Below are 23,900 nucleotides of genomic sequence, written 5' to 3'. Positions count from 1 at the left end.
TGCCTCAGTTCCCTCATCTGTAAGGATTAAGACTGTGAGGCCCAAGTGGGACATGGACCTTACTCGATCTGATTAGTTTGTACTTGCCCCAGTACTTAATACAGTGCCTGGCACATAGAAAGCACTTTAAAAATACCATAAAAAAGTGGAAGAGGCACTCTGCAGTAGTGATCAGCATACCATAAAATTTAACACTCTTACTGAGAAGAGAAGGCCAGAAAAGTCAACACAAGGAAATTCAATTTTAGAAAAGGTAACTCAGCTAGCATGCGAACCTTAAGTAGGGAAGAGAAAAGAGGGCTAGCCAAAAAAAAAGTAACTGTCAAGAAACCTGGCAGCTGGTTTAAAACCTTGTTAGAAGCCCAGAGAAAATGTGCACCAGAGAACACAAAAAAAAACCCCAAACCCTGCAGGGGTGGTGGAGCAAAAGCTGAAATTACCCAACCAAATTAGGTGGTGATCTGAAGGAGGAAAATCCATTCAATAAAAGATGTGTGGGTTTTAGTTAGACCAAAGGGAGCTCTGAAAGGCAGGGAGATTGGATGAATCTGAAAGGAGCCTTGGTTCAGCTTTCTTTAACTGCAGGGTCCACTTCAAACTAATTAAAGCAACAAAACGGATTGTCAATTTTCAGTGGAAGACCTTTTAGTGAGAAATTCACTCCCGGGCATGGAGGAGGGTCAACGTCACTGTTATGCTTAGGTTAAATCCTACTCCAGTGGCCCAAATCAAATGATGAGGAGTGTCACATCTGGATTTCAGTTGGAGGATAACATGAGCTTCTGGAAAAGAGAAGCAAGAAAAAAAAGCCAAGGAGAAATTCAAAATACTTTCTCTTATCGATTGATGCAGAAAATGGGGCAATAGGGGGTGAGTCAGCAGTGACAGGGAAAGAAGGAGCCTGGGAAATTATTGTTTTTGCTTGATGCATAGGGGTCAGATGAGTCAGATGGAGGGAGGGATTTGAATTCCAATGGCGGAGACCGGTAATAAAAAGGAAATTATTGGCAAAGCCAGCATGGGCCAGAAATACCCCCTTTCTATTGCACCAATCCAAGTCAAATGTAAGTCATGAACCAAGGTCAGTTAATCAGTTAGATTTTGTGCATAAATACCAAATTGTCTTTTGAGTCTTCCATCACCTTCAATACTAGGGACTCTCATCTTTGTCTCCTGGGAAGGCACGGGAGAACATTAGAACATGAGATGAGATCATGAGCCACCAGGCCTACCATTCTGTCTTCATGAAAGGCAATCCTTTCCCAATCCAGGCAATCCAGTCCCTCCTTAGAGGGACTGTGTGATGGCTGCTCTCCCTGATATTTAACACCCTTAATTTTCCTCTCTGCAACCCTAACTTTTTTTTATTTCAATGTTATTTGTTAAGTGCTTATTCTGTACCAGGCACTGTACTAAGCTCTGGGGAAAATACATGTTAATCCAGCTGGACACAATCCATGCCCCACATGTGGCTCACAGTCTTAATCCACATTTTACAGATGAGGTAACGGAGGCACAGAGAAGTGACATGACCTTCCCAAGGTCACACAGCATACAAGTAATGGAGTCAGGATTAAAACTCAGGTCCTTCTGACTTCCAGGCCCATGTTCTATCTACTAGGTGACACTGCTTCTCCAACTTGCCCTCTAGTGTCCTGTTATGGGCTACTCATCCGTGAATTTATCTAAGTCCCTCTTGAAGCAGCTGCTCTTTTCCATATGCACAACTTCTAAGGACAGTGTCCAGTCATATTAGCTTGAATCTACCCCAGTGCTTAATACAGTTCCTGGCACAAATACCATTAAAACAAAACGAAGCAAAACGAACAAACAAAAAATGGATTCCATATGCTGACCGACCACTATGTGGCAAGAGAACATCCTCTGTTGGTTCTGAAACGATCACCTCCAGGGGGACAATACTTTATTTCACAGCCCCCATCTACGCTCCCTCCATCTTAGTCTTCTGAGTCCTACACATCAAGTTCAGGAAACCCAGTAACTGGTGTAGAAATTCAACTTTGACGTGCTAAAAAGTGTTCCATATGACTAGCTGAATGGGCACTACTCAGTATCTTTTTCTTTACCCACCCATAAGAGGCCCATTATTAGAGGGATTGAATGTGACAACCTGGGGATATCTGCCCAGTTTAAGATATGGATAATTCTTTCCCATCAAGCTTACCTTGGTCTTGGACAATCCTTCAGGAACAGTCAAGACGCAGGGAAGAAACAACCACTTTGTGGTAGGAGTCTCAGATCCCAAAGCAGGAGCTTTTCACAGTCACGAGCCCAATGGGTTTCTAATTTCACCAATTCACTTGCTCTCCCTGGGACAGGGACATCTCAGCCATGATCTGAGCCTGGGGCTCGTTGTGCAGTGGTCTTAGAAGGGGAAGAGAGGATGACTGGGATGATGTGGGGCATTTGTTTAGGACTCACAGTCAGCATGACTTGTAAACTGGCCTAAGGGCCAGACAGAAGAAAAGTGAGCTAGGCTAAAGCCAGTCAGTCAGACAATAGTATTTATTAAGCACTCAATGTGTGCAGAGCATTGTACTAAGCTCATGGGAGAGTCTCGTCTTGTCTTATGCTGTCGAATAATTTCCAACCCATAGCAACTCCATGGACACATCTCTCCCAGAACACCCCACCTCCATCTGCAATCATTCTGGAAGTTTATCCCTAGAGTTTTCTTGGTAAAAATAGGGAAGTGGATTACAATTGACTTCTGCGCAGTCAACCTGAGTCTCTACCCTTGACTGTCTCCCATGCTGCTGCTGCCGCCCAACACAGGTGATTTTTGATTTGTAGTAAATTGCCTTCCCCTTACTAGCCACTGGCCAAGCTAGGAATGGAATGGTTATGCCTCTGCTTGACTCTCCCTCCTATAGCAGAGACTGGTAGAGTATTGAAACTCTCCAGGTGCGATCCTGAGAGGGCGCATGGGAGAGTACAATCTAACAGACACATTCCCTACTCACAGAGAGCTTACAGTCTAGAACGAGCTTACAGTCAAGTGCTATCAATACTGGTACTGGGTTGGGGGGACTTGCACCTCACAATCCACACTCCACCTTCTCCAGCTCCCCACTGGAAGGCCCAGACTGCCCAGAACCTAGGTTCTGGCTAAGTATGATAGCTCTGGGACAGCCATCTGTTGCACATGCGTAGCGCTTGCTGCACATGGATGGTCTGTTGACACTCCAACTTCCAGCAGCATCCAGGGGGGAACGGTGCATGTAGGAAGATCATCCCTATTAAGGCCAGAAAATAAAAGTGGACCTCAGGCCGGATGAGACTGAACTGGGCTGGTTTGGCCCCAGAACTTTGGACTATGCAAGATTCTGTCCAATGGGGACAGGATTGAGTTCCAGTCCCAGGAGGAATACAATAGTATTCCTTGGCAGATGAAAAATTTCTCTGGCCCTATAATGTGTCACAAGCTGTCAAGTATCAGTCTGGTGTTTACAAGGCGGGATTGGGAGCAGTTTTGATGGGAAGCTAGGCAGTGGCCCTAATGCATCAAAATCTTTCACTGAGGCACAGAGCAGGGCTCAGAAAGAGAGAGACAGAGCAATTGCAATCCTCTGTGGTTTGTCAAAAGTCCCCACCATGTTATTTATTAAAAGGAAAAGACACAGAGAGAAGCAGATCTCAAATCAGTGGTATGCATTTTTAGCCAAACCATAAAGTGGGGCTCATTTCTGGCCTTCCGAGATGGTAGTTGGGGGGAGCTTATGGGGGCCCCAAGGATGCATTTCCCAAGCATCTTTGTAGTGAGTCTCTAAGTCCTAATGACAAAAGGACTTCATTAATTCATTCAGACTTATGTATTGAGTGCTTACTGTGTACAGAGCACTGTTCTACGTGCTTGGGAAAGTATAATACAACCCCCAAAAGACACTGTGCAGGCCAGTACAATTGAGGCATTCAGTCAAAGGGAAAAGGATGTCAGCCAGCGAGAGAGAAAGAGAGATATAAGAGAGAGAGGATAAATTGTACATCAGACTTTGGGGAGGAGAGCAAAGAATCCTATCCATATCATCTAATGATGGAAGCCCTGAGCCCTCCTGGGACTGCAAGTAGAGGCACCAAAGGAGAATAAACCAGAGATTGAGGGAAAGAGGTAGCAGGGTTTGGGGCCTGTGGATCCATGATTGTCAGGCATCTTGGAGGGAGCAAGGCAGGGATGGGTTTAGGGTGCTGAGGAACATAAAAAAAGACTTAGTGAAAGAGGCAGAAGTTAGAGCAATATATCCTTTCCCTAGGGGATTGAGTCCATTGAGATGGGAGACTTACCCAGAAACCCAGAAACACACACAGGTAGTCATCGGTTTAAGACATTTTGAGATGCACTTAGGATTCTAAATTCATACCATGATTCAGCTTTACAACACATCAGTTTCAACACTGCCCTTCTAACCTCCTTTATGGCACTAGCTTTAGGGGTGTGGGCAGTGTGGAGCCAGCAGGGAACTGAATCAGTTTTCAATGTTTGCCCAGAGTTGGGGATGTAGAATGTCAAAGCGGGCAAGGGAGGAGGATGGAAGAGGCTGGGGAGTGGGAAGAGGAGGTGACCCTCCTCCTGTCTCTTCTTTGCTTCTCCCTTCTTTCCTAGAAGTATCTCAAAAGGAGATCTCCTGCTTCCTCTAAAAATCAACCACCTCTACCTGGGCCTCTGTCCCCAACTTTTCGCACCTAATCAAAACACTTGCCCTCTCCCTTCTTCCTTCCCTGACCGCCATCTTCAACTGTTTCTTCCGCACTGCTGCCAAACATGCTCATGTGTCTCCTATCCTAAAAATACCTTCCCTCAATGCCACAGCTCCCTCCAGTTATCTCCCCATCTCCCTCCTGCCATTTCTCTCCAAAGTCCTTGGGCCAATTGCCTATACCCACTGCCTCCTCTTCCTCTCCTCCAATTTTCTCATGACACCCCTCAATCTGGCTTCTACCCACCTCCTCAGAAACTGCTCTTTCAAACATCACCACTGATCTCCTTCTTGCCAAATCCAACAGCCTCTACTCCATCTTAATCCTCCTTGACTTCTCAGATGCCTCTGACACAGTGGATCATCTCCTTCTCCTGGAAACATTTTCCAACCTTGGCTTCACTGACATTGCCCTCTCTTGCTTTTTTTGCTATGTCTCTGACTGCTCATTCTCAGTCTTTTTTGCAGGCTCCTCCTCTGCCTCCTACTCCCTAACTATGATTGTCCTTCTAGGCTCAGCTCTGGGTCCCTTTCCATTCTCCTACTACAGCTACTCCCTTGGAGAACACGTTTGTTCCCATAGCTTCAACTATCATCTCTATATAGATAATTCCCAAATCTACAAATCTAACCCTGATCTCTCTCCTACTCTGCACTCTTATATTTCCTCCTGCCTTCAGCACATCTCTACTTGGATGTCCCGCCAACACCTCAAAATTAACATGTCCAAAATAGAATTCCTCATCTTCCCACTCAAGCCATGTCCTCCCTGTGACTTTCCCATAACTGTAGACATCACCACCATCCTCCCTGTCTCACAAAGCATGACCTTGGCATTATTCTCAATTCATCTCATATTCAGTGTCACCAAATCCTGTCGATTCTCCCAACACAGTATCACTAAAATCCACCCTTTCCTCTAGATCCAAATGGCTATCACAAGGATCCAAATATTTATCCCATCACAATTTGACTACTGCAACAACCTCCTTGCTGACCTGCCTGCCTCCTGTCTCTTCCCAGTCCAGTCCATATGTCACTCTCCTTCTTGAATCATTTTTCTAAAAAAAAAAAGAGTCCTGGTTTCATTCATTCATTCTATCGTATTTATTGAGTGCTTGCTGTTTGCAGAGCACTGTACTAAGCACTGGGGACAGTACTCCTTGAGAAACTCCACTGGTTGCCCATCCACCTCTGCATCAAACAGAAACTCCTTGCCATTGCCTTTCTTACCTCATTGATTTCCTACTCCAACCCAGTTCAATCACTTTGCTTTTCTAACACCAACCTACTCATTGTATTTTGACCTCATTTAACTCACCATTGACACCTTTCCCATGTCCTGCTTCTGGCCTGGAACTCCTTCTCCCTCCTCATGTGACAGACAGTAACTCTCCCCACCTTCAAAGCCTTGTTAGAATTACATCTCCTCCAAGAAACCTTCCCCAACAAAGCCCTCCTTTCCCTTACTCGCTCTCCATTCTGTATCACCCCTGAACTTGGATTTGTACCCTTTATTCATCCTACCTTCAACATGTCTCACATGGTACTCATAGTCTTAATCCTCATTTTACAGATGAAGTAACTGAGGCACACAGAAGTTAAATGCCATGCCTAAGGTCACACAGCAGATGAGGGGCGGAGCCAGGATTGGAATCCAGGTCCTCTGACTCCTAGGCCCAAGCTATAACCACATGAGGCTGAGCAGAGTTGTATATGTGGCTCACACCCTAAGAGGTAACATCTGTGAGCATCTCTTTGATTCACTCCCACTCCCAAGCTCATGCTCTAACTACCGAGCCTCCTTCTAGATGGAGGTTTCACCCCACCCCAACCTGCAGCAGAGCCACTGAGGAGGATGTTTGGAATGTGCTGCCTCTAAGACTGACCTCAGCCGCAGCCCTTCTGAGAACAGAGAGCAGCCCTTGAGGCTGGGGTCTTGGAGAAGGTGGGATCAGCTCAAGGGCCACCTCTGGAAGGGGCTGCTTTGGATCCAGAAAGGGCTCAGGGCAGCCTGGAGCCCACTAAATGGACCTCAGATGTAACCAGCATGCCCCGCTCCCGAGCAGTAGGGGCCTCTTCCAACAGGAGACACGTGCCAGAGAACAGGCGAGTCAGTGACATCCGATGAACGATCCGTTTGAATAATGCCCAAGTGCAAGAGTGGGGAAAAAAAGACAACATTAGCACAAAATCTTGCCAAGCGAGCTCCCCCGATTACCTTGGAATTATAATTACATCGGCCCTTAATATCCACACATCCAAGTAATTACAGCCGGGCTTTCTGCTCCCCACTGCGATCAGATATTAACTTTTAATCACCTGCATTGGTGCTGGGTTAAGGCAACTGTGGGGCAGCAGGAGAAAGAACCCGGACTTGGAGCTGCAGGATGACAACTAACATCTGCCCTCCAGGTTAACCCCTGCACTACCAGGTCGAGCCCAGATAACTCCTGGGTTCCCCTCTTGGCAGGAAGCCCAGAAATGAATTTCCAGCCATCTGCCTCTTTCTCATTGGCTCCCGCCATTAGTTGGGCAAGCGCCAGCTGTTGACCACATCTTCCCAATGCATTGCCCGCCTGCACCTGCTGTGGCTTGTCCCAACCAGGATCCGACTCCAGATCCCAGTCCCTTGGGACCAGGACCAGTCTCCTGAGGATCGAATGAGGCTCCAGCCTGGTGTAGTGGACAGAGCACAGGCCTGGGAGTCAGAAGGTCATGAGTTCTAATCCCGGCTCCGCTACTTGTCTGCTGTGTGGCCTTGGGCAAGTCTTGAGGCACTTCTCTGTGCCTCAATTACCTCATACGTAAAATGGGGATTAAGATTGTGAGTCCCTTGAGGGACAGAGACTGTGTCTAACCCAATTTGCTTATCTCCATCCCAGGGCTTAGTACAGTGCCTGGCACATAGTAAGAGCTTAACAAATACCACAGTTATTATTATTATTCTCTGCTCTGCTGACATTCAACAACAGCCTGCCTGAACGGACCTGAAATCAGGAGGCCCCACTGCAGGCCCCAAGCTGGTCAACTCTGAGGTCCAGCGGGCCCAAGAAAACAAGGACAACAAGACATGAAAAAAGGAGAGTCTGATTCACCCCCTCCCCTTTAGTCTTGAAACTACCCCAAGTGAAACATCTTGATTGGAGACATCGAGAACCACTTTCAAAGGTTTTTCCCAAGGAAAATTCCCAGAATTCCCATGACACACAGTTCCCTTTTCTGTCCTCCATAGGAAGCTCACAGCTTGCAATTTTTGTTCTCTGAAGCAAATGCAGGCTTAGGTTTTCCCAGGGGAGGGATAGAGCTCTGAATTATCCACCCAGCTCAGCAACCCCTAGCCTCTCTCTGCTGTGACGGGGGGGCACAGAAATCCACAGGTGATACCCACCTCTTCCTGCAGACCAAGGTTCCATTTCATCCCCCACTAGAACTGCTAAACAATAGCAAACCAGACTTACTGGCCCATTAGTGCCTCCCCCTTCCTTTGTCCACCCTCTGGCAAGGGGGACGGATAAGCCACAAACTGAATATTCAGGCCTGGATAATGAGCAGTTTACTTGGTAGCCCACGTTCCCCCCAGCGAGTCAGCGGCAGTGCCTCTCGGGGATTAGACCTTCGATGCCGCCTCCTCTCCCACCCAGCAATCTCCATTTCTGATCCACCTGTCAGACTTCCCAGACTTTGATCGTACAAGCCCAAGAGAATGATGGGAATTGTCCCAGATGTGTCCAAATCAGCAAAAATCCTGAGGAAAAGATAGATCCCTTTAAAGCCCAAGAGTGAGGACATCTTCCTAGAGGGAAGGAGAGTAAATATCACATCAGATTGGGTAAAATGTTTTCACTAGAGGACTTGGTACGGAGATACTTTTAATTAACTGTGCATTTCATTTAGGCTTAGCAGGAGAGTTATTGTACATTAAAGAAATACCAGTTGGTTATTAAGAACATATTTACTTGAGACTTAATGACTACAGCAGGTTATGGATACAGATTTCCGTTAAATCCCAGCCTAGCACATTTGTTTAAAGTAATCAGTTGTTCTTTACTCAAGATATAATAATTGCCCTATTGAATCAGAAGTCTCCTGTCCCTGGCATCTTAGGTTAAAAAGATCCTACCCTTTGGTCTAGCTAATCTCTGGGTCCCACAGACCTAGGGCGGGGACCAGTTTTAAAATTCAGGTCTCCAATTTGAAAATGCTGGGCAGTTTTATCTTTATTACTATTATTGCATTTGTTAAATGCTTACTTTGTGTCAAGCACATTACATGGACATGGACCATGGGAGCAATGGGACGGAGCCTGTCCTAGGGGAAAGCCTGCAGTCGGAGAGACAGGAGACCCAGCTCGGCTGCTGGCCTGTTAGCAGCTGTGGGCTAGACAGCTTCTTCATCTAGAAGTGGTGTGCCCCAGCGGAAAGATCACAGGCCTGGATGTCAGTGAACCGGGGTGCCAATCCCAGCGCTGCCACCTGCCTGCTGTGTGACCTTGCGCAAGACACCAAACTTCTCTGGGCCTCAGTTTCTGCATCTGTAAAACGGGCATTTAGTATCTGTTCTCCCTCCTACTTGGATGATGAGCCCTATGTGGGACAGGGACTACATCTGACTTGATTATCTTGTATCTCTCCCAGTTGATAGTGCAGTGCTTGGCACACAGTAAGGACAGTTATTATTACTCATCTGCCAAGTGAGCATAAAAAGAGCCATTTCTCCCAGAAATGGTGAGAGAAGGTGAAAAGGCTTAGGAAAAAACAGACTGCTCTCTCTACAGAATTATATTATTCCCCCGGAGGACCTGTAGGAATGCCCTGACTCAATATGCCTTCGATGGGCTTGATTTTCTCCCCCGCCTATCTCTTTATGGAATTTCAACACTGGTTTTGAAGTTAGGTGACTTGGCTGCTAATCCCGGAGGGCCCAATGGATTTCCTAATGGTCTTATTCCTGAGATTCCATGCCTGGGAAAACAGCTGGCCACTAGTAGTCTTCAGTCAGGACCATGTGAAGAAGAAAGAGTCAATAGATACGTTCCTGAGTCAAAAGACATAGAATGAGGATAAAGTTTTCTGGCTGTAATTAAAGTGGCCTTTTGACCAAACATTAAGGCTCCACTTTCTGCTTGGGTTAGGGGAAGGGAGTGGTCAGGCGGCAGCAGAGCAGGAGACATGGGGCAGAAGGAACAAGAAGATATAAAACTCATGCAATTCCTCATTGTTTTTTAATGGCATTTTGTTAAAGCACTTACTATGTGCCAGGTATTGAACTAAGCGCTGGATTACTCACAAGCTAATCAGGTTGGACACAGCCGCTGACCCACATGGGGCTCACAATCTTAACCTCATTTTACAGATGAGGTAACTGAGGTCCAGAGAAGTTAAGTGCCCTACCCAAGGTCACACAGCAGACAGGTAGCAGAGCAGGGATTAGAACCCACCTCCTCCTGCTCTGCCACCCAACAGGAGCTTAGAATCCACTTCTTTCTCCTCCTCCTCCCAACTGTGACATCTATTAAGTGCTTGCTACATGCCAAGCTCTGTGCTAAACTCTGAAGTACATCAATCAACCAATCAATCGTATTTATTGAGCACTTACTGTGCGCCAAGCCCTCTACTAAGAACTTAGGAGAGTACAACATAACAGAGTTGGTAGATAGGTTCCCTGCCCACAGATAGCTTACAGTCTAGATCTTATATTTACAGATATGAGATCATCCGGTGGGACAGCGGGTCCCTGTGGCCTTTCCCCTGGGAGTTTGTGACCCAGCCTCTCTGACGTATTCCCAGCAGCACTGGGCCATGCACAAAGTGGCCTTGCTGCCGCAGTGCAAGCAGAAGTGGTGCTGGAGGCAGGGACAAGGTCAGGCTCAGCTGTAGAGACTGCCTTATGCATGTTTGTGGATGATCTTAGGTTTGGAAACAAGTGTGAATGCTTATTTCTTGTCCCGTGTTCACCAACTCCCTCTCCTTTGTGGCATCATGTCTTTACGGGCTTGTTCCCATTTTCTTTTCCTGCTTTTTTCTTTCCCTTGCTGATCCTTCCCTTCTCTCTAGCTCTTCTACTCCCTCATCTTGTCTCCTCTTCCCATTCAGTTTCTGTCCCTTACCATCTGCATCTCTCACTGGGCACTACCTGTCCCTCTGGCTGTCTGACTCGAATTCTAGCTTTCTCTCTTCCTATCTTGGAGAGAAGCCTCACCCTAGAGGCTCCTCCCCATGGAGCCCCAAGAAGCATTCCAGGGAAAGCCAGTATGGACCCCTGCCTCTGGCCTTTTTTTAATGGTATTTGTTAAGCACTTATTATGTGTCAAGAACTGTTCTAAGTGCTGGGATAAATATAGGTTTATCCGGTTGGACACATTCCTTGTCTCACATGGGGCTCACAGTCTAAGTAGGAGGGAGGAGGATTGAATCCCCATTTTACAATTGAAGAAAATCAGGCCCAGAAAAGCTAAGTGACTCACCCAAGGTCACAGAGCAAGCAACTGGCAGAGCCTGGATTAGGACCCAGTTCATGTCTTGGCAGCAGCTTTCAGCCAGATCCGAAGCTCAGTCCCAGCTAGTCCAAAGGGAATGGATAATAATAATAATAATAATGGCATTTGTTAAGTGCTTACTATGTGCAAAGCACTGTTCTAAGTGCTGGAGAGGATACAAGGGGATCAGGTTGTCCCACGTTGACGCCCACAGTCTTAATCCCCATTTTACAGATGAGGTAACTGAGGCATAGAGAAGTCAAGTGACTTGCCCAAAGTCATACAGCTGACAAGCGGCTGAGCCGGGATTTGAACCCATGACCTCTGACTCCCAAGCCCATGCTCTTTCCACTGAGCCATGCTGCTTCTCAATGAAACCTAGGGTTATATTATGGGTGGCCCCAAAAAACACAAGTGGAACTAGCTCCTGGATCGACCCTAGGGTGAGTTCCCCTTTGGGCAAGTCACTTCACTTCTCTGTGCCTCAGTTACCTCATCTGTAAAATGGGGATTAAGACTGTGAGCCCCACGTGGGGCATCCTGATTCCCCTGTGTCTACCCCAGCGCTTAGAACAGTGCTCGGCACATAGGAAGCACTTAACAAATACTAACATTATTATTCTCCTGGCTGGGGGGGGGGTCGGTAGGAGGGAGGGGGACAGAAGCAGGGACTCTTCACCCTCTCCATCCTCACTTCATCTCCCTGAGCAAACATAAGATCAGACAGAAGGATAAGTGAAGTGTGGGAGGCAATGAGGGAGGAGGCAAAGCAGAGGAAAAGTTAGACCCAAAGCCCCAAATGTTCCAGGACTCACAGTCAAGAGATTCAGCCTGGCTGCGCTAACCTGGGAATTCAATCATTTTCTGAGCACCTGCAGACCTCATTTTTCTGTTAGGGTATATAGAGGCTCCCCAAGCCCACTCCCCCCACATGGCCCACTCCCCCCACATCATGAAGAACGTGCCTTCTGACTCCCCAGTCTGTAGAGACCTAGGCAGCAAGCAAGAAAGCAGTGTCGTCTTGTGGAAAGAAGCACAGACCTGGGAGTCAGAGGATCTGGGTTCTAACCCTAGAGCTGCCACTTGCCTACTTGGCGATCTTGGGCAAGTCATTTGACTTATCTGGACCTCAGTTTCTTCATCTATAAAATGGGGATCAAATAACCACTCTCCTTCCACCTTAATCTGTGAGCTCCATGTGGGACAGGGATCATCTCCTACCAAATTTAACTTGTATCCACCCCAGCCCTTAGTACAGTGTTTTACACGTAGTAAATGCTTAAGGAATACTAGTCTTGTTTTGTCTTATGATGTCGAGTCAATTCCGACCCATAGCGACTCCATGGACACATCTCTTGCAGAACGCCCCACCTCCATCTGCAGTTGTTCTGGTAGTGTATCCTTTTCTTGCTAAAAATATGGAAGTATAACCTTCTTCTGTGCAGTAAACTTGAGTTTCCGCCCTCAACTATCTTCCGTGCTGCTGCTCAGCACAGGTGAGTTTCAACTTGAAGCATATTGCCTTCCACTGGATAGCCACTGCCCAAGCTAGGAATTGAATGGTTATGCCTCTGCTTGACTCTCCTTCTCGTAGCCAAGGCTGGTAGAGTACTAGACACTCTCCAGGTGTGATCCTGAGAGGGATAACAAATACTACAATTATTATTATCATCCTCAATCAATTTATTGAGTTCTTATTGTGTGCCTCAGTGATAGTTCTGCTCAGGGCCTGAAGCCAGTAGAGATGTTGAGGAGCTGTGTAGGGGTGCAAATTATAACTAATAATGACAATAATAATTATAACATTTGCTAAGCATTCACTACATTCCAAACACTGTATTAAGTACTGGGGTAAATACAGGATAATCAGGTCAGACATAGTCCCTGTATTACATAGGGCTCACAGTCTAAAGGAGGAAAAACAGGTATGGAATCCCCATTTTACAGATGACGAAACTGAGGCTCAAGTGGCTTTAGAGATAGGTCACTTGCTCAAGGTCTCACAGCTGGAAACTGGCAGAGACAGGATTGGAATACACGTTCCCTCACTTTCTGGCCTGTGTCCTTTTCAATAGGCAACACCACCCCCTCTGCCATACCACCGCCCAACACCCAGCTTTACAGAAACAGAAGAGAGACTTCACAGTTCTAAACCAGCCTTCAGATCAGAACCGCCCCCCAAGCACTAATGGTTCCCAGTGAAAAAGCTGAAAGAACCAGATCCTGGAAACTCAGCCAGCCTGGTTGGTGCTTTTTTTAATTAAAAAAAAAATTATGGTACTTGTTAAGCACTTACCATGTGCCAGGTTTTTACGAGATGTTCTTCCCCTTGACGCTGTTTAGTGCCATTGTTCTTGTCTGTCCGTCTCCCCCGATTAGACTGTAAGCCCGTCAAACGGCAGGGACTGTCTCTATCTGTTGCCGACTTGTTCATCCCAAGCGCTTAGTACAGTGCTCTGCACATAGTAAGCGCTCAATAAATACTATTGAATGAAAGGTACTGTCCTAAGCTCCGGGGTAGATACAAGGTAATCAGGTTGGATACAGTCCATGTCCCTCATGGGGCTCACAATCCTAATCCCCATTTTACAGATGAGGGAACTGAGGCGTAGGGATGTGAAGTGACTTTTTCAAGGTCGCACAGCAGATAAGTGGTGAAGCTGGGATCATTCATTCATTCATTTGTATTTACTGAGCACTTTCTGTGTGCAGAGCACTGTACTAAGTGCTTGGAAAGTACAATTCGGCAACAGATGGAGACCATCTCTACCCAACAATGGGCTCACAGAACCAAGGTCCTTCTGACTCCCCGGCCCGTGCTCTATCTTGAACAGGAGCCCGCTCGGGTGGTCCCAGGGGTGCTTCCTCCCCTGCCTGGAGGTATTATTGGGTGGGTGGGGGGGTTAGGAGAAGGGATACCTATGGGGTCCAGGTTAAGGCCGGCAAGGGCAGGTGTAGATTCTGCAGGTGGATGGCAGGAGGGGGATGAATTTGGGTGGGTGGGTGAGTCCAAGGAGATATTGCCACCCACTGCCCATGTTTTGAACTACAGACGACCCTGGGGTTACTCCTTTCCCACTCTTCCCTTCCTTTCAGGGACTCTTTAAGATAGGGACTATTTAAAGATGGCCTTAGAGGGAAAGAGAATGGAAGAAGAAATAGTTCAGACAAGCTGACTTAAGGGAATAGCTTCGACATTTTGTTGGAAAGTTTTGATTAACCCTATAGAAGAGAAATGATTACCTTTAGTGGCCGCCTAGGTTTTCAAGCAATGCTCAATGAGTGGCTTTAAATAGCCCTTGCATCTTTAAATAGTGTCTGAAAGCAAGAGAGGAGAGTGGTGGGGAGGAGGGGGGGCAGGGGAGAGAGAGGACCCCGGGATTGGCTGTATCCCTCCCTGTTCTGGTGATTGATGGACACGTGGATTAGTTTAAACACAAGGAGAAGCTAAGTGGTCTGGCTCAGGCCACAAAACATTCATCAATCCGACAGGCAGAGCCCAGGACTTGTTTCCGCCTTCTTCTTGAAATACAGAGAATCCTTTTTCCGTTGGACTGGGTAATTGTTTCTCATTAGAGGATGGCAAAGACGATCCCGTCTAGTGGTGGTTCTTGGGTTTGCCCCAGTCTAGGCCCAGCTCCGTGGATGGACAGAGGAATTTCCGACTCTCAGAGTAAAGCTCAGCCCCAAGGTTGCTGGGCTGGAGAAACCAGCGGCCAGTCCCACTGCTTCCTGCTCATTGTACTGCCTGGACTCTCACCTGGATCACACCAGGCCCATGCCGGTCAGCGCTGGAGGGAGCTGGAACTTCAGCCTAGTCAGACGTGTAGGCTGAGATACCAAGCTCCAGGGTCTGTGTCTCCTAGTGACCTCTGACCCATGTTGGGCAAATCATTCAGATGCCCTAAGGCTTGGGACCAAAGAGACCTGAAGATGATGTAAGCTCATTGTGGGCAGGAAATGTGTATGCTTATTGCTATTTTTTGCCCTCCCAAGTCCTTACTGCAGTGCTCTGCACACAGTAAGTGCTCAATAAATACAATTGAATGAATGAATGAGAGTTGGGAGACAGAGATGGTGGTGACTAGAGTAAAGCTGCTGCATCATATCTCTCAACCTCATTCCCTCTGACCCTTTCATTAATCATTCAATCGTATTTATTGAGTGCTTACTGTGTGCAAAGCACTGTACTAAGCGCTTGGGAGAGCACAGTATAACAACAAACGGACACATTCCCTGCCCATTCCTAAGTACATGGGCTAGGGACAGGAGCCAGCAAAACTAGGACAAAAGCACTGCTCTCCCCCTTCCACACATGCAGGTGTCCAGCTGTGAAGGTGTCCAGTTATGCAGTTGTAGCCAGGTGCTGCTGAAAGCCACAAGCACTTCCACCTTGTCAGTGTTCGGCCACACAGGTGGGCAGCCCTGCTTGTGTCCAGTCATGGTATCCAGATGTGCAGATGTGGCCAACTGCAGCAGAGAGCTACACACAGCTGCACCTTGTCAGCTGGCTGCCACTCCCGTCTCTGACCTTGAGCCATGACATCTGGGAATGACAGCCTCCTGCCTCCCTGGTACATCTGATGGCCTTCCAATTCAGGTAAATGCATCACATATTTTTAGAATTAAAAATGTAATAATAGAAGTAGCTCAACCTTAAATATCTCCCTCCCTCATCGACGCTTCAAGAAATCTGAAGAATGTAGGTGACGGCATGACTCCACAGAGGGAATAATTTTGTTCACTTCTCCGCCTAGCCAGGAGGACAAAGGAGGATTGGGCAAAAGCCTAGCCAATCCAGAATCTCTTCCAAACTGAAGTTACACTTCAATCAAGGAGAGGGGAATTTTGGTACTTATGGGTTGGTTAAATCCCTGGACTTCCTTGTTAGTAGGGTTGGTGGGGGAAGAGATTGAAACTATGGGCTAACATAGTTTGAGAAGCAGCATGGCCTAGTGAAAAGAGCACAGGTGTGGAAGGCAAAGGTTCTGGGTTCTCATCCAAATTCTGCCACTAACCTGCTGTGTGACCTTGGGCAAGTCATCTGTAAAATGGGGATTCAAAACCTGCTGTCCTTCCTACTTAGACTGTGAGGTCCCATGTGGAGATCTGATTACCTTGTACCTACCCCAACACTCTTCACTCTCTCAGGGTCGCACCTGGAGAGTTTCTAGTACTCTACCAGCCTCAGCTACGGAAGGGAGAGTCAAGCAGAGGCATTCTCATTCTATTCCTACCTTGGGCCATGGCTAGTGAATGGAAGGCAATCTGCTACAAATCAAAGCTCACCTGTGCTGGGCAGCAGTGGCACATGAGGGAGTGGAGGGTGGAGACCCAAGCTTACTGCATGGAAGGAAGCAGTGGTAAATCACTTTTGTATTTTTACCAAGAAAACTCTATGGGTGCACTACCAGAATGACTGCAGGTGGAGAGCGGTGCATTCTGGGAGAGATGGAACCGGGGTGTTGCTATGGGTCGAAAATGACTCGATGGCATAAGAATACTCTTAGTAATAATAATAATAATGTTGGTATTTGTTAAGTGCTTACTATGTGCAGAGCACTGTTCTAAGCGCTGGGGTAGATACAGGGTAATTGGGTTGTCCCACATGAGGCTCACAGTCTTCATCCCCATTTTACAGATGAGGTATCTGAGGCCCAGAGAAGTGAAGTGAATTGCTCAAAGTCACACAGCTGACAAGTGGCAGAGCTAGGATTCAAACCCATGACCTCTGACTCCCAAGCCCGGGCCCTTTCCACTGAGCCATGCTGTTACAGTTCTTGGTACTTACTGAGTGCTTAGCAAATACCACAATTATTATCATGAGGATTTGCAGTTATGTGTGGATCTCAGCTCTCCCCAATCTCTCCCCAGCCTTGAACGGGCAAAAGCGGAAACTGGCCAGGTCCTCTAGATGATCAGTTCATTGTGCTTATGGGTCTGGGTATGGGTCTACCTACTCTGTTGAACTGTTCTCTCCCAAACTCTCTACACACAGTACGGGCTCAATAAATACTTCTGATTTACTGATTGATCCCATTTTCTCTTGAAGGTGAAGTCTGCTCTCATATGGGTTGGAAAGCGGGGAAGGAAGTCAGTCAATCGTATTTATTGAAATCTAATTGTGTGGAGATCACTGTACTAAGCGCTTGAGAGAGTACAGACACATTCCCCACCCACAAAGAGCTTACAGTCTAGAGGGGGAGACAGAAACTCATGATGGGAAAAAAATAACTTGGCCATGCAGGGATGGCACTTTGGCTGGCATCAACCTCTCCAAGTGCGCCAGAATCTGGAAATACTTCGATGGCCCTGTTTCACCAGATTCCTGATTTTGAAGAGTGGTCTTGAGAGTTGTTAAATTTAGGTGACCTTGTTTTCTGGAATTCAAAGTGGGGCAGGGAATAGAGCTTCCAGGGGTGGGGCCAAACGAACCAGAGCGAAGAAGAGAGAGTCAAGGAAGATAGATAGAGACAGTCACTCCTAAACAGAGACAGAGAGAATGACAAGATCGGGAAGCAAAAAGAAGATTGGAGATTGCAGAAGAAGTGACAGCCATGACCACGGAGAGACAGTGGTTTGGGTGACAGTGGCCCCTTTCTCTTTCTTGACGCCGCTGTTCCTTAAGCGATCATATTTACTGAGCATTGACTGCGTGCAAGGGACTGTACTAAACACTTGGGAGAGTACAACATAACAGATGGTTCTCTTGGCGGAACTAGTCTGATGTGAATCATGACTCGTATCGCTGTTGCCTCACCTCTGCCAAAAAGCTGGTCTTGGGGTGGGAATCATTTCAGGTGGTCAAACCGGGGGTTAAAAAACCTGTGTTCCTCCACCTGATAGGAGTAGTTAGTCATGTTGTGCTGAAAAAAAGTTCTCTCTGACCTCTGAAGGAAGCTTGGAGGGGAAGGCAGTGTGGCCTGATGGATGGAACACGGGCCTGGGAGTCAGAGGACCTGGTTTCTAATCCCAGCTTTACTGCTTGTCTGCTATGTGACCTAGGGCAAGTCACTTACTGCTCTATGCTTCAGTTACCTCATCTGTAAAATGGGGGTTTAACCTGATTAGTTTATATTTACCTCAGTGTTTAGTACAGTGTCTGGCACATACTAAGAGCTGAACAAATGCTACGTAGGTGTGGGTATACCACACCTATACCCACGTGTAAAAACTCACCCAGCACAGGTGAGTTTTGACTTGTTCAACAAATGTAGGTGGCTTCCATGCCAGCTGAGGCTATGTAGGCTCATAAAACGAATCAAGTAATTAATGGGATGGCACCAATTTCTACATTGCAGCAGTGATGATTCTGCTTTCTCAGTCATGGAACTGAGAAGTTGACGATCAGAAAGTCATTGGCTCCTGGAGGTGAAATCCATTTCTTGAAATGTGGCAGTAATTCCCCGGTGGTGGCACTGGCTTGGAACAGCAGAACAGACTTAGTAGTTAAATGGAAATGATCTGTCTCTCTCTCCCACCTTAACAGTTGAGGGCCAGAAATACAGCTTCCGGGTGATCGGATCAGAGTGCCAACCCATCCTGCCCTGTGTCCTTTCCACCTGGAAGAACCAGATCAGGGTGGCCTGCCGTGACATCCATCCTAATATTTCGGGATGTCCATCTGCCATCCCTAACTTTCCTCCCAGCAGCCTGCCTCGGACTTCTTGTCTCTTTTTCCATCCAAACCCTAGATGATGAAAAGCCTTCCCTGATTAAAGCGGGGAAGCAGAGTTAGAAGCAGCATGGCTTTGTGGATACCGCAAGGGCCTGGGAGTCAATAGGGCAAACGTTCTATCTGTGTGACCTTGGGGAAGTCGCTTCACTTCTCTGGGCCTCAGTTACCTCATCTGTAAAATGGGGATTAAGAATATGAGTCCTATGTGGGTCAGGGACAGTCTCCAACCTGACTACCTTGTATCTACCCCAGCACTTAGAACAGTATTTGGCACATAGTAAGAGCCTAGGTACCATAATTATTATTAAACCCTCTTTTCTTCTACTCCCTCTTCTCTTCTCTACTCAATAAATCAGTAGCATTTATTGAGCTACTACATACAGAGCACCATACTAGCATTTGGGAGAGTACCATACAACACTTAGCAGACACATTCTTTAACCACAATGAGCTTACAGGCTAAAGGGATGAGCACCATCTTTGCACTTGATCTATACCCTTTAAAAACTTGATATTCACCCCACCCTCAGGCCTAAAGCACCTATGTACATATCCATATTATATTTATTTTTATTGACATCTGTGTCCCCATCAAGACTGTAATCTTGTTGTGGGCAAGGAACATGTCTACCAATTCTGTTGTATTGTTCTCTCCCACACTTACCCTATCCCACCTTAATTACTCTATCAGCCTCCTTGTTGACCTCCCAGGATCCTGTGTCTCCCCACTCCAGTCCATATTTCACTCTGCTGCCTGAATTACTATTCTACAAAAACATTCAGGACATGTTTCCCCATTTCTCAAAGAAACTCTAGTGATTGCCCAACCACCTCCACAACAAACAGAAGCTCCTCACCATTGGCTTTAAAGCACTCAATCACCATGCCCCCTCCTACTTCACTACTCTCCTACTGCACTCCAGCCCGCACACTTCACTCCTCTAACGCTAGTCTTCTCAATATACCTTGATCTTGTCTATCCTACCATTGACCCGCTCACCCACGTCCTGTCTTTGGCCTGAAATGCCCTCCCTCCTCAAAGCTGAAAAATACTCTGCCTTCACAGCCTTATCGAAGGCACATCTTCTCCCAGAGGCCTTTCCTAAATAAGCCCTTCTTTCTTCTTCTTCCCATCCCTTCTGCGTCATCCTGACTTGCTCCATTTTTTCATCCCTCCTTGGGCAAGCCACTTAGCTTCTCTTTGCCTGTGTTTCCTAGTCTGTAAAATGGGGATTAGATACCTGCTCACCATCCCTCTTAGGCTGGGTCCCTGTGGGCCAGAGACTGTGACTGATCTGATTGTATTGTTTCTACATCTGCTTTTGTCACAAATCCCTCCTTCTTCCTGCCTAGTAGCTAGAAGGTCAGCCATGTCAAACTGGGTACCATGCAGCTAAACCCTGAATGGTACAAATTACTTCATCCCGAAACCCTTTTAGCAACAGGCTGATTTCAAACACCAGTAATTTATAGATGCTCTGTGAGGAGGAACTAGTCAATATATTTGTTTTCCTTTTGATATACAACCACGGGAGCGAGGCATCCATGAGGTTGATGAAGCCTTGCCAATTTTCTATCACTTCTCAGCACTATGGATTTTGCTCATGGAGTGCACCGGCTCCTTCTCAACCTAGAAAAATCATTGAAATACTGAAAAGCAACACAGCCCTAGTGAAGGCCCAACACGGCGGAAGACCCAGCGGTGGCTGGAGTGGGGAAAGAAACAGCCAAGTTCGGGAGCTAATTCAGGCAGGGGAATTTCAGGGACTTTCTGGAAGCCCAAGGCTGAGGTAAACAGGGAAAGTCCGCTTTTTTTCTGGGGAGACATTTATTTTTAATGCAAATCTGTGTGGGGAGAGCTCTAAATTCAAGAAAATTGATTGATTTCAGACATGTTCTGTTGTATTGTAGTCTCCCAAGCACTTAGTACAGTGCTCTGCACATAGTGAGTGCTCAATAAATTCCATTGATTGGTTGACCGATTCATGTACTTAGTGTGACCGACATCCTGCATTAGGGGCAGAATGACAAAGATTTCAGAGGTCCACCTCACCACCAGGAAGCCCAAGTAGGGTTCCCCAGCAAGATGGCAAGGGAGGGATCCATATCTTACAGCTCCAGAGGTGACGGTGATGGTTTGGCAATAGGGAGGCCTCTGCTACTGCCATACCAACTGTCACTGAACTGACCCATCCTGGAATAAAGCGTGATGGAGTTTACAGTGCAGGACCTGCCAATCTCTAGCCCCTCCAAGCCTATTTGTCCTCAGCCAGTGCCAGCAGAGTGGGGCCAGCTACACTCTGCACTAAGCCTCCAAGGAAGGTGGTGCCACACCTTTCCTTGGTCTCCCATTCATTCTAGCACCCAGGGCCTCGACACTCTTCCTCATCTCCTCTTTCCTGCGGGACAGATTCTGGAACTGGAGGAAGGTGCAGCCCAGAAGGAGGAAGAGAAGGGAAAAGAAGAGGAGGTGGAGGAGGACTGTCACTGTATTAAGATGATCCGATATTTCCATTCTGGGATCGGAACAGTACTTAACCCCCGAGAAAGCATTTGGTAAATAATAATATTATTATTGTGGTATTTGTTAAGCACTTACTATGTGCTAAGTACTAGGGTAGATATAATACAATCAGATCGGGCAGCCCCTGTTGCACATGAAGCTCAGAGTATAAGTAGGAGGGGGAATAGGTATTGAATACCCATTTTACAGATAAGGAAATTAAGGAACCAAGAAGTTAAGTGACTCGTCTACATCAGAGGTCCCACCTCAGGAAAGTGGCAGAGCCAGGATTAGAACACAGGCCTCCTGATTCTCAGACCCGTGCTCTCACCATTAGGCCATGCTGCTTTCCATCAGCTGACTGACCAAGGTGGGGAAAGGGGATGGTGCCATGAAGGATGGGTGAGGACTACTCATTCATTCAATTCTATTTATTGAGCACTTACTGTGTGCACAGCCCTATACAAAGTGCTTGGAAAGTACAATCCAGCAATAGAGACAATCCCTACCAAACAACAGGCTCACAATGTAGTAGCGGGGAGACAGACAACAAAACAAGCAATCAACAAGTACTCAAAGATCCTGACCATTCAACAGATTTTTTTCCATTCATGTGCTCTTCCTACTGTTGTGCCTTAAAGACAACTGATTTTCTGGAGTACCTAGGCCCTACCTCTCTGTCTGCCACTCCCACAGAAGCACTCCATGACTGATGGAACTCAAGAGCCAGGTGTGCCACTGAAACCTCAAAGAAGGTTCCAGCAAATACAGAAATGTTAAAGTGCAATCCAAACTTGCCTATTTGCAGAGGAAGCAGCATGACCTAGTGGATAAAGCATGGGCCTGGGAGTCAGAAGGACCTGGGTTCTAATCCTGACTCCACCACTTGTCTGCTCTGTGACTTTGGACAAGTCTCTTCACTTCTCTATGCCTCAGTTGCCTCATCTGTAAAATGGGGATTGAAACTGTGAGCCCCATGGGGGACTGGGACTGTGTCTGACCTATCTTGTATCTAACCCAGTACTTGACACACAGTAAACACTTAAATACCATCATCATCATTAACAGAAAACCCTCAGCTCAGACCTTATGCCACCTACCATTTACTTGAAACTTCCTCCATGGGCCTGCCACACAGAGGGAAACCAAGCTGCTACTGCCCAACTGAATGCTTATTTGTTGTTTTTCGGCTGGGATGGCTGCTTTCTGAAAGGGGGAAACTGAGGCATGGAGGAAAAGATCACCTAGGAAGTCAATGATAGTGGCCAGATTTAAACTCAGGTGTTTAAATTTCCAGGAGATGGCTCTATTACCAGCCCACAGCATCCCTTGGGGTATTATCCTGGATGAATCAATCGCATTTTTTGAGTGCTTACTGTGTGCAGGACACTGTACTAAATGCTTGGGAGAGTACAATAAAACAATATAACAGAGTTGATAGACATGTTCTCTGCGCACAACAAGCTTACAGTCCAGAGGAGAAGACAGACATTAATATGAATAAATCACAGATATGTACATAAGTGCTGTGGGGCTGAGGAAGGGTGAATAAAGGGAGCAAATCCAAGGGCAAGGGTGACTCAAAAGGGAATGGGAGAAGAGGAAACGAGGGCTTATGGATTTGAGTCTGAATATCCACAAAAGAAATCTTTCCCTCACTTCTGAGCCATTCTGGGGACGGCAACACTGACAACTTCTGCTCTCCCTGGAGCATCATCTCCCTCTGGATTGGGTTTGGGACAATAATGGTAGAGGATAGCAGGATTATCTAATCAAAAACTATGTGAACTGCAAGATGGACTTTATTTACCATTATGGTGGGACATTAAAGTTTAAGGGCTTAAACCAAAAAAAAATTATATGATTCATTTTACACTTCTTCAAGCCTTAATAAATCTGCAAAAGGAGAATTTATCGTCTCCCTATAAATGTGTCTTTTCCACGCTGACTTCTGAAAGTTTGGCAGTCCCAGCCATAAATCCCCATCTCTCTTCATTCTCTCCCTTTTTCTCCTCTCTTTCCTCACAATTTCTTAATTCCACTCTATCTCCCTTTGCCTTTGCTTTTTATGGCATTTGTTAAGCACATACTATGTGCCAGACACGGTACTAAGTGCTGAGGTAGATACAAGCTAATCAGGTGGGACAATATCCATGTCCCACATGGGGCTCACAGTCTTAATCCCCATTTTCCAGATGAGGGAACTGAGGCACAGAGGAATTAAGTGATTTGCCTGAAGTCATCTCACAGACAAGTGGTAGAACTGAAATTAGAACCTAGTCCTTCTGAATCTTAAACCTGGGCTCTCTCCACTAGCTCTTTCCCTTTCCTCACTCATTTTTTTCTCTTTCTTCCCACTCCCCTTTATCCTCTCTTCCTCTCCTCTTCTTTCTGTCTCTCCTTTCCCCTTCTCTTCCCCTCTTTTTATCCCTCTCTCAAACTCTTCCTCACTCTATCCACCAATATAATTTGGCTCTGAAGCTCCTACATCGAGACACCAAGTGGTCCCCAAACCAGTTCTTCCAA

At 46.7% G+C, this 23,900-nt stretch overlaps 2 non-coding genes across 2 annotated transcripts; one reads left to right on the top strand and one right to left on the bottom strand.

Annotated features, from left to right (window-relative positions):
- Positions 1-2,806: 2,806 nt before the first annotated feature.
- LOC114812687 lies at positions 2,807-2,943 on the bottom strand. Its single transcript, XR_003760338.1, has one exon. It is a non-coding gene; the product is annotated as a small nucleolar RNA SNORA7 (small nucleolar RNA).
- A 13,391-nt stretch (positions 2,944-16,334) lies between these two features.
- Positions 16,335-16,472, top strand: LOC114812599. Its single transcript, XR_003760250.1, has one exon. It is a non-coding gene; the product is annotated as a small nucleolar RNA SNORA7 (small nucleolar RNA).
- The last annotated feature ends 7,428 nt before the right edge of the window (positions 16,473-23,900 follow it).

This window comes from Ornithorhynchus anatinus, chromosome 5 (genome assembly GCF_004115215.2).
Source record: "Ornithorhynchus anatinus isolate Pmale09 chromosome 5, mOrnAna1.pri.v4, whole genome shotgun sequence".
NCBI classification, from domain to species: Eukaryota; Metazoa; Chordata; class Mammalia; order Monotremata; family Ornithorhynchidae; genus Ornithorhynchus; species Ornithorhynchus anatinus.
Note: the sequence above shows the minus strand (reverse complement) of the source record. Positions and strands in the feature narration are given on the sequence as shown.